We start from the raw sequence: 12,177 nt of genomic DNA on the forward strand, positions 1-12,177 counted from the left end.
TGGAGTGTCATACAAATGGATACTACTTAGCAATAAAAAAATTTACTGATACATTCAACAATATGGATGAATTTCAAAAATATTAAGCAGAAGAAGCCAGACACTAAAAAGCACATACCACTATTCTATTTATAGAAGTTCAATAGTAAACAAAATTAACTTACAATCACAGAAATTAGAAAGTGGTTGCCTAGAGAATAGGACTGACTTGAAAGAGGCACAGGAAATTTCCTGGGGTGACAAAAATGTTCCATGTCTAGTTTTAAATGTGGTTATATAAGTATGTGCAATTGTTACAACACATATGTGTTTCATTGTTTCTAAAGTATCCTTAAAAGCAAACATAAAGGAAATGAGATATGTTTTAAAAGTAGAATTAGGAAGAGAAAACAATCAACAGAGCCTCAGCTAAGAAAATTATCTTTCAATTTGTTTGCAGGTCAAACTTTCTGGCAGCTTGCAATAATAAGCCTGAATTGCAAGTTGATAAGCCTCAATTTCAGTTTCTCTTTCTCTACTTTTTGGCTGGGTGACCTTGGGCCAATATCTTAACCTTTCTTAGTTTTAGCCTGTAAAATGAATACATTGGATTTAATGCTAAGTTTCCTTCAAATGCAGGGAAAGACATTTTAGGCATATGTTGAAAGTTCAGTCTCCTCCAGCAATATGGTATTCAGCCAAGTTTCCAAATATTTTATTACTGGCACATCACTTACCATCCAGACACTTGCTGTTTTAGCCCAGCTCTGTATCTGTCCCAGTCAAGAAACATAAATAACAATGCATCCCAGATGCAGAGATGAACACTTCCTATTTTGTACCTAGAGATTCTTTCCTGGGTGGTGGATGGGGGTGGGATTTAGTCATATGAAAAAGAATATGACTACATAGCTTCTTTAGATTTTTAAACAGGAATTGGAGAGAGCTGTTTAGAGTTCCAGTCCTAGTTCTGTGACTTTGGACAGGTCACTTAAAAATAATCCATTGGTCTTTATTTTCATTATCTTCAAAATAAAGAGGTTTTCCTAAAGGATATCCAAAATTCATTACAGCAGTAACAAGTCCCTGCTCAACTAAAGTCTGTGCACTGTAGTCTCTTTATAGGATTACTTTTTCTAAATGTCAAACTAATTTTTATACTCCACAGGTTAAATCTTTGACTGACTTCTCATCATACCAATGCACCATGCAGAGATTTGCACCTGCACAGATTACCTGTGTTATCTCCAATTACATATCCACCTGCAGTCTTTTGAACCAGTGAGCATTAGGTGTTCCTTAAATGTACTAGAAAGTCAAATGTCTTCCTAATTTTACTCATCTGTTCCTTCTGCCTGAGAAACCCATTGACAGCTTATTGAATTAGTTAATTTTTATGTCCATCCTTCTCCTAAAATTTTCCTGTCTTTGAAGAATGATTTGACCACTTGCTTCCCTTCTGCCTAACTAACCTCTCTCCAACTTCTATGTGGAGTTGGAAGTCACATCTTAGTGCTCTGATTTCCAGAGTATTCTCATAACTTGGCATATCCTTATTGAGAAGCACCTCCCCTCAACCCCCCCTTACCTGAAACAAAGGAAAGGAATTTACTACTTGCTAAAAAGGAAGAACTCCTCCATCAGGACACAGACTTTATGAACAAAGCAAGAAGTCAACATAGATAGGGAGGGCTAGAAGTGTGCTGCTTAGGAATTGGCTCGCTTTCAGAAGTAATAATTTAGGAAACTTCCCTCTGCATGGCTTTTGAAAAGAGGCTGCCGCTGATGGGTGGGATTAACACTGGTTGTGGTTACTTATTTACAGTTTGGGATTAGGGCCATAAATAGATATTTTTTAATTCCCACCTTAATCATAATACTTAACATTTTGTGTATTAACCATTGATTTTTTTTTTTTTTTTTTGGTCTCTCTTCTCACTAGGCTTTAAGTCCTTGATGGTAGAAGGGCTGTCAAGTTCATTTTTGTATCTAAAAGATGCTAAAAAATGAATGAATATTTGAAAATATTTTACAGTAAAAATAAAAATGAAAAAAAAGACATAGAATAAACCCATGTTTACCAATGGAAACACATGAGTCTAGCCTTTATATGATGGTCTTAATTCAAAATATGAAAAGGTATGAAAAGAACTCTTAAAAAATTGGCACCAGTTTAAAAATTCTTATATTGGAAATTTGGCAGGTATTTTTTTTCCTAATGTCTCCTTTTCTTAAAAACTTATTTCTGAGCTAAACCAACACATGTCAGTTGTTACCTATTATTATCTGTTAATCTTTGTTTATTATTCCCATGTAGAACGCGGCTGGTGGAGAAACAGGGAGGAGACCCATAACTAAGATGACAGACAGCCTAAGGATCAAGGAAGTATTAGATTTCTTTCCTTTGTGTTTAGAATTTTAAAACCCAGGGGGCAAAATAAACCATAAGGAAAGGAGTGTAAGTTACTCTGTCATCAGATAGTTTTCACATGTGAAGAGGTGGGAGAATGAAGCCCTTCTATTCTTATCAGTGTCAAGGCTGCTGCTATGTGATATATCTTGTATGCACAATCTCACATTTACTAAAAACACGTTGTAGAAGGTGACTGCTTGTAGAAGGTGATTTACCATCTCTCTCCCACCTGTACAACTCTAAGAGTTGATATGTATCTGGAAAAAAATGTTGCTTAGAAATACATCAACCCATCAGCATAAAATGACTTAGACACAGAATAAGCTCTATGGCATTTAGGAAAGGAGAGGGGCCATCTTTTATATAGAATAATGAGACAGAAGGTGTGGAGAATTGGACAGCTCATGTGGGCATCCAGCTTTACACCAGACATTTTTGTTCTGATAATTTTTCTAAAAGGGATCATGGTTATTCTCTGTCACCTTTTTTCTATTTACCTAAATGGTATATGTAGACAAGAATTTTGTACTTCCGTGAAAAATGCTAATCGACAATCAGCCGTTTTGTTGTGCCTGAACAGTTTTCTCTTTTCTCGGTCACATTGGAAGACCTGTTACCTGCCAAGAAAGGAGAAAATATTCTCTCAAGCATCACTGCTGTTATTTGACAGAACTTGAGAGTACTTTGAACAAATGTAATTGTCCCACTTTCTCTTAGGATTTGCGAGCCCACAGGATGTCAGTAGGCATGAGGTAGTGTTCAGAGGGACCTTGATTTTAGGCATTATTTTTTATGTTCACACAGTGAGGTCCAGCAGACACAATACTTGCTTTAGAGTTCAATATGGAATTGAACCTGAGTCATACTCTACTATGGGCAACATTTGTATGGCTGGTATTCAAGCTGGGTCCAAACTTTCAAACTTCCTTGGGGATTCTGGGAGAGTAATTGTGGGTTACCAAGTATCTTATTTGCAAAGAGAACTCCACTGGGTTTGCCCATTTGAAGGTTCTGAGTCAAAATTATCATATTAGGACTCAAGAATATCCTCAAGAATGTAACTGATACCTGAAATGCTATTTTTGATAAGGGGACCTTGCCAAAGTAGTATTGCTCTCAACAGGGCCAGCTTCATGAACACACAGCCTCTGCAGTCAGTAGAGACCCATGCTTAATGTAATGGCTTACTGTCCGCTGTCTTGAATTTATTTTTAACGTGAGATCCCATATTTTTATCTTGCATTGGGTTCCACAGATTATGTACCCGATCTGCCCTCTCAAGCTAAGAAAAATCCAATGGCAGTTTGTCTTATTCCAGGACTACAAAGGGGTGTGGGAGAGAAGCATTTCAGTGTTATGGTAAATAGATTTACTAATTTGACCCCATGAGAAGTGGTTAATTCCTACAACACAAGAAACCATACAAAACCTTGCAAGGGAAGGGTAACACCCTGGAGTGGACAGCAGTGCTGACAGTGAGAAGCAAGGTCCCTTTGGGCTGGCACTGAAAGACTACAAGCTTGAAAACAGCCCTGGAGCGGAGATCTGCAGTGTCTCTGGGCCAGAGATCCTCTTGTTTTGGATACTCACGTGGAATCAACTGGAGCCACTCAGGAGGCATGTGGAAAAGAGAAGACTGTCATGATCGTCCTCCCAGATGTACACATTCTAATACAAACGGAAGGCACTGCAAGGGTAGGAAGAAGGGGAGACCTGTTGAAAGCAGAAATTAGAAATTCTGAGTAAAGCTGGAATCTGGAAGAACGGGGAATAAAATCCAGATGGAGACTTTCTTCTGCCAGATATGATCTTGGAAACAAGTATCTTGGTTAAAATTTCTGTGATTTTAAAACTTCTGTAAAAATAGAGCTGCTTAGGGCTTGAAGGAAGTCAAGGAGAGGCCCTTCGAGAAATATCTGCAGCTCAACTTTGTATTTCTATTACATTTTGTGAAAACCGGGAAGAAAATAACTATTCTGAGTTTTTTCCTTAGTGAAAATACGAGTATTGTGACTTTATGTAGGATTGCATTAAAATGTCTTCATGAGAAAAGGCTGTAAAACTGGAAATTCGTGAAGCCTAGTAGAGATGAAAATACAGGATAGGTCTTTCACACAGGTATAAGCAGATTTTTAAAATATGTCTATAAAGCTGGCTTGGACTCTCATAGAAACAGATGGTCTTGTAGGCAGTTGAGATTGGAGTGAAAAAGAAATATGGCTTGCCATGAGATGGTCCAGAATTCCAGTGAGAACTGCACCTCAGTCTGACTGTAAGGTTGAAATCTGGGAAAAGGCAGATGAGGGCCCAATGACTGTCTTATTGCTATACTTAGATGTAAATCTATCTGAGGACAGGGCCAGCCTCTATCATAATGCTATGGATAGTGAATACACATAGTTCATGGTGATAAGCAGAGCTGTGTTCATGAGCAACAGCATCAAAGAACAAATAGAGGAATATTTAATTCAGTCATGGAAGTTATTTTGCTTATGTGATAGAACAGGACCTTTATTTTTTTAGAGTATGCATTTTTTATTGGAGTATAATTGATGTAAAATGTATTAGTTTCATGTGTACAACATCTTTTTAGACAATTCTGTCCATTATTCAGTGCTCCCCACTTAAGTATAGTCACCATCTGTCACCGTTATTACAATATTATTGACTATATTCCCCATGCTATACACCTCCATGACTTTTTCAAATTTTAATTCCAGTGTAGTTAACATACAGTGTTATATTAGTTTCAAGTTTTACAATATAGTAATTCAACATTTCCATATAGTACTCAGTGCTTGTCAAGATAATATAGTCTTAATCCCCTTCAGCTATTTCACTACCCCACCCACACCTCCCCTCTGATACCTATCTGTTCTCTATAGTTAAGAGTCTGTTTTTTGGTTTGTCTCTCTTTTGTTTCCCTTTGTTCTTTTGTTTTTTAAATTCCACATATGAGTGAAATCGTATGGCATTTGTCTTTCTCTGGTAGGCTTATTTCACATAGCATTTACTTTCTAGACCCAGCCATGTTCTTGCAAAGGGCAAGATTTCATTCTTTTTTATGGCTGAATAATATTCCATTACATATATACATACACACAGACACACACATATATACATATACACATATATACCACATCTTCTTTATCCATTCATCTATTGATGGATACTTGGACTGCTTACATAGTTTGTCTATTGTAAATAATGCTGCAACAAACATATGGGTGCATGTATCCCTTTGAATTAGTGTTTTTGTATTTTGGGGGTAAAAACCTAGTAGTGCAATTCCTGGATCAAAGTGTAGTTCTATTTTTACCTTTTTGAGGAACCTCCATACTGTTTTCCAGAGTGGCTGCCTCAGTTTGCATTCCTACCAACAGTGCAAAAGAGTTCCCTTTTTTCTACATCCCCACCAACATCTGTTGTTTCTTGTGTTGTTGATTTTAACCATTCTGACAGGTGTGAGGTGACATCTCCTTGTGGTTTTGATTTTCATTTCCCTGATGATAAGTGATGTTGAGCATATTTTCATGTGTCTGTATGCCATCTATATATCTTCTTGGAGAAATGTCTGTTCATGTCTTTTGTCCATTTGTTAATTGGATTATTTGGGATTTTTTTGGTGTTCTATAAAATCTTTATATATTTTGGATACTAACCATTTATCAGATAAGTCATTTGCAAATACCTTCTCCCATTCAGTAGGTTGTCTTTTAGTTTTGTTGGTTCTTTCTGTTGTTGTGCAGATGCATTTTATTTTGATGTAGTCCCAATAGTTTATTTTTGCTTTTGTTTCCCTTGCCTCAGGAGATGTATGTAGAAAGATGTTGCTACAGCCAGTATCAGAGAAATACTTACTGTGCTCTGAATAAGGATTTTCATGGTTTCAGCTCTCACATTTAGGTCCTTAATCCATTTTGAGTTTATTTTTGTGTATAGTGTAAGAAAGTGGTCCAGTTTCATTCTTTTGCACATTGCTTTCCAGTTTTCCCAAGAGCATTTGTTGAAGAGACTTTTTCCCACTGTACATACTTGCTTCCTTTGTCAAAGATTAATTGACCATATAATTATGGCTTTATTTCTGAACTTTCTATTCTGTTTCATTGATCGATATGTCTGTTTCTATGCTAGTACCATATTCTTTCGATTACCACGGCTTTGTAATTTAACTTGGTCTGGAATTGTGATACTTCCAGTTTTGTTTTTCTTTTTCAAGATTGCTTTGGCTCTTTGGGGTCTTTTGTTGTTCCATACAAATTTTAGGATTGTGTGTTCTACTTCTGTGAAGCTCTGTTGGTATTTTTGTAAGGATTGTATTAAATCTGTAGATTGCTTTGGGTAGCATAGACATTTTAACAATATTTATTCTTCCAATCCATGAACATGGAATGTCTTTCCATTTCTTTGCATCATCTTCAATTTCTTTCATCAGTTTTATAGTTTTTAGAGTACAGTTCTTTGACCTTTTTGGTTAAGTTTATTCCTAGGTATTTTATTATTTTTGGTGCAATTTTAAATGGGATTATTTTCTTTTCTTTTTTTTTTCTTTTTGAGGATTTTTATTTACTTATTTGACAGAGAAAGAGAGGGAGAGAGAGAGAGCAAGCACAAGCATGGAGAGTGGCAGGCAGATGGAGAAGCAGGTTCCTCACTGAGCAGGGAGCCTGACACAGGGCTCGATCCCAGGACCCTGGGATCATGACCTGAGCTGAAGGCAGACACCTAACTGACTGAGCCACCCAGGCACCCCTAGGATTTTCCATATAGTATCATGTCATCTGCAAATAGTGATAGTTTTACTTCTTCCTTGTCAATTTGTTTGACTTTTATTTCTTTTTGTTGTCTTATTGCTGTGGCTAGGACTTCCAGTACTATGTTGAGTAAAAGTGGTGAGAGTGGACATCCTTGTCTTGTTCCTCACCTGGAGGAAAAATAATCAGTTTTTCCCCATTGAGTATGATGTTTCCTGTGAATTTTTCATTTAAGGACTTTATTATGCTGAGATGTGTTCCCTCAAACCTACTTTATTGAGGGTTTTTATTATGAATGGATGTTATATTTTGTTAAATGCTTTCTCTGTATCTATTGAAAGGATCATGTGGTTTTTATTCTTTCTCTTATTAATGTGATGTATCATATTGATTGATTTGCGAATATTGAACCACCCTTGCATCCTGGGAATAAATCCCACTTGATCATGATGAATAATTTTATTTTTTAAAAGTAAGCTCCACACCCAATGTGGGGCTTGAACTCATGACCCTGAGAACAAGAGTCACATGCTTTACCCACTGAGCCAGCCAGGTGCCCCATCGTGAATGATTTCTCTAAATGTATTGTTGGATTTGGTTTGCTAATATTTTTTTTGAGGATTTTTGCATTTATATTCATCTTACATATTGATTTGTAGATTTCTTGTTTTTTGTGGTGGTGTCTGGTTTTGTTATTAGGATAATGCCAGCCTGGTAGAATGACTTTGGAAGTTTTCCTTCCTCTTCTACTTTTTGGAATAGTTTGAGAAAAATAGTTTGAGGAAAATAGTTACTCTTTTTATAATATTTAATACAATTTACCTGTGAAGCCTTGACTTTGGTTTATTGGGAGGTTTTTGGTTACCAGTTCAATTTTGTTACTAGTAAGTGGTCTGTGCAAATTTTCTATTTCTTTTTGATTAAATTTTGGATGATTATATGTTTCTAGGAATTTATCCATTTTTTTTTTCTAGGTTGTCCATTTTTTTGGCATATAATTTATCATAATTTTCTCTTATAATCTTTATATTTCTGTGGTGTCAGTCATTACTTCTTCTCCTTCATTACTGATTTTATTTATTTGAGTCCTCTCTCTTTTTTTCTTAATGAGACTGGCTAAAGATTTATTAATTTTATCTTTTTTAAGGAACCAGCCCTTGGTTTCATTGATCTTTTCCATTTTTTTTTTTTTTAGTCTCAATTTCATTTATTTCAAATCTAATCTTTATCATTTCTTTCCTTCTACTAGCTTTGGACTTGGTTGTTCCTGTCTAGCTCCTTTAGGAGTGAAGTTAGGTTATTTGAGATTTTTCTTATTTCTTGTGGTAGGGCTATATAACTATAAACTTCCCTCTTAGAATTGCTTTTGCTGCATCTCAAAGATTTTGTAAAGTTTTTTTTTTTCCTTTTTCATCTGTCTTAAGGTATTTTTTTAATTTCCTCTTTGATTTCTTCATTGACCCATTGAATTGATTCTTTTACCATTATGTAGTGCCTTTCTTTGTTTCTTGCTACAGTTTGTTCTAAGTCTGTTTTGTCTGATATAAGTATTGCTACCCTGGCTTTTGTATTTTTCTCCATTTGCATGACATATGGTTTTTCAACCTTTCTCTTTCAGTCTGTGAAATGCGTATGTATCTTTTGGTCTGAAGTGAATCTCTGATAGGCAGCATATAGATGGGTCTTGTTTTTTTAATCCATTCAATCACCCTGTGTCTTTTGATTAAAGCATTTAGTCCATTTACAATTAATGTAATTATTGATAGGTATATGTTTGTTACCAGTTTGTTGTTTTCTGCTTTTTGTTTGTTTGTTTGCTTTTTAATTCTTCTGTTTTCCTTTCTTCTTCTCTTGGTCTATTTTCTTGTAGTTTGATGGTTTACTTTAGTGTTATGTGGATTTCTTTCTCTTCATTTTTTGTGCACGTGGTATAGGTTTTTATTTGTGGTTACTATTAGGTTTATAGACAACATCTTGTGTATGTAACAGTCTATATTAAATTGATGGTCACTTAACTTTGAACACATTCCAAAAGCACTAAATTTTTACTCCCCCCTCAACATTTTATGTATATGATGGAATACTTTACATCTTTTTATTTTGTGTACCCCTTGACTAATTTTTGGAGATATAATTGATTTTACCACTTTTGTGTTTTAATCTCTATACTGGCTTTATAAGTGATTAATCCACTACCTTTGCTACATGTTTGCTTTTTCCTGTGAAAATTTTACCTTTCAGGATTTCTTATCCCTGATTATGGCTTTTTCTTTCCACTTAAGGGATTCCTTTTAACATTTCTTGTAAAGCTGGTTTAGTGGTTATGAAGTTCTTTAACTTTTGTTTGTGAAAATGTTTATATCTTCTACTCTGAATCATAACCTTACCTTGTAGAGTATTCTTGGTTGGAAGTTTTGGTTTGTTTGTTTCTTTTCTTTCAACATTTTGAATATTTCATACAACTCCCTTCTGGCCTGCAGTTTATGCTGAAAAATCAGCTGATAGCCTTATGGTGTGTTTCCCTTGTATGCAACTGTTTTCCTCTTGCTGCTCTTAAAATACTCTCTTTATCATTACCTTTTTTTCCCCCCATTTTAATGATGATATGTCTTCATGTGGACCTCCTTTAGTTTATCTTGTTAGGGGCTCTTTGTGCTTCCTGAACCTGAATGTCTGTTTTCTTCCCCAGATTAAGGAAGTTTTCAGCTTTTTTTTTTTTTTTTTTCAAATAAGATTTCTGTCCGCTTTCTCTGTCTTCTCCTTCTGGAATCCCTATATTGAGAATGTTATTACACTTGATGATATCATAGATTTCCCTTAACAATTCTCATTTATTATTATTCTTTTTTCTTTATGCTGTTCTGTTTGGTTGCTTTTCATTACCCTGTCTTCCAGATCACCGATCCATTCTTCTACATCCCCTAATCTGCTGTTGATTCCACTTAGTGTATTTTTTAGGTTAGTTATTAAATTCTTCAACTCTGGTTCTTTTTAATATTTTCTATCCTTTTGTTGAAGTTCTCACTGAGTTTATCCACTCCTTTTTGCAAGTCCAGTGAGTATCTTTATGACCACTACATTGAATTCTTTATCAGGTGTATTGCTTATCTCTGTTTCATTTAGCTTGTTTACTGTGATTTTTGTCTTATTCTTTCATTTGTGGTGTATTCCTCTGTCTCTTCATTTTTTTTTTTGTTGTTGTTGTAACTGTCTGGGTTTTTTTCTATGTATTAGGTCAGTCAGCTACATCTCTTGGTTTTAAAAGTAATGGCCTTATGTAGAAGAGGTTCTATGGTATTCTATAGTGGAATCTCCCTGGTCTTGAGAAAAAGGTGCTCCAGAGATGTCGCCTGTGTGGGCTGTATATGTCTGCTTATTGTGGCTGAACTCTGATTGCCTTTAGCCCAGTTGGCTATAATGACCCCTATGGCACATGGGCAAGGTTGCTCTCCATGCTGTTGAGAGACCTCTCTGTGGCCACCACAGCCGCATTATTTGGTGGGACAGCACTTGGTCTAGCTGTCTGCAGTTAACCTCTTTGCCACAAGTGCAGGCACACCAAAAGGCAGGGCTTACTCCCTGCACAGCCAGCTAAGAGGCTGGGCTACTGAACTGTGAGTGCACTGGTGTGTGGGGTTATGTTCCCCTCCTCCCTAGGGCAGCAATCACTTTGCAATGGTTCTGGTCCTGGCCAGGGCTTCCTGCCAACAGGAGCTACTTTGGAGGGACACTTGCAGAGTCAAGCAGGTTGGTTTGGGTGGATTCACAGGGGGTCAGCAGGGTTGGCCATGGTGCTAGCAAGGTAGGTGGAGAATGCTAGAAGTGGCTCCCACAAGCATCCAACTATCTACATTATGGGGGGGGAAGAGAAATAATGCCCACAACACTTTTGTTCCCAAAGAATCTTCTGTACATCTCTGCCTTTCTGGCACACATTCTAAGATTAGTCAGTAATCTTCATGTATATCCCATGAGTTTTTCAAATTGTTTCTCAAGCCAAGTTATTTAATATTCTGGGTATTTAAGGGCAGGGACTTAGTTTCCTGTTGCCCTCAGGCTATCCTGGACTAAAGCCTACTGATTTATGTAGCTCTCAGAGTTAATCCCCACTGGTTTTCAAAGCCAGATGTTATGGGGGCTCATCCCCACTGTGGGTCCCCAGTTCTGGAGGTGCCTAGTGTGGGGTCTGGTCCTCACTTCTCCATGGTTGAGATGTCCCTCCCATTTGTGGTTAGTCATATAGGGTGTTTAGTTCCTAATCATGTCTCTGCTCCTCTTACCCTTTTCAATGTGGCCTCTCTATGATTAACTGTAGAAGGTCTGGCCTGTCAGGCTTTAGGTTGTTTTCAGAGTTAGTCACATAGACAGAGATGTTATTTGGGTGTGTTCTTGTGACAGGGTGAGCTCAGGATCCTTCTACTTCATCAGGTTACCCTGGAGGATGGGGACCCCAATTTTTAAGTCTATTTAATGATCCAAAGCCTTTCCTGAATTAGTCAGTATGATGCTTGTGTTAAGTTACTGAAACACTTTTCTTTGGCTAGGTATCATGGTACTGATGAAGAATTTCTACCAGAGAAATTCTGCTCTGTCATTATAATTCAGAGGAGAAATAAATGATAGCAATTAACATATGTTCTCCATTTAACTGCTTCAAAAATAAAATATACTGTAGTATAAATGCTCATTGGAAATAAATATCTACAGAATTCTGGGTGCTGATGCTATGTATCTTTTTTACTCCAAATATATCTGTTGACTTCAGACATTCAGGAGGTGAAAAACTCTTCAGCCTGCAACATAAGTAAAAATGACAGGAACCCTTGATAAAATAAACTTGGGTTTGAATTATAGTCCCATCAGTCACTAGCCATGTTATACAGGCAATATTTTTTTTCTGTCATATTAATGGACATTTTGTTTTTCTTGATAGTCCAGATTATGTTGCTGTAACAGACAAGTCCCAAACCTCAGTGGGGCTCGATGCAAAAATTTTTATTTTTTGTTTGTATCTTTCAATCTGAGTTGATG

This window comes from Phoca vitulina, unplaced genomic scaffold, assembly GCF_004348235.1.
Source record: "Phoca vitulina isolate PV1807 unplaced genomic scaffold, GSC_HSeal_1.0 scaffold10, whole genome shotgun sequence".
In the NCBI taxonomy this organism is placed as follows: domain Eukaryota; kingdom Metazoa; phylum Chordata; class Mammalia; order Carnivora; family Phocidae; genus Phoca; species Phoca vitulina.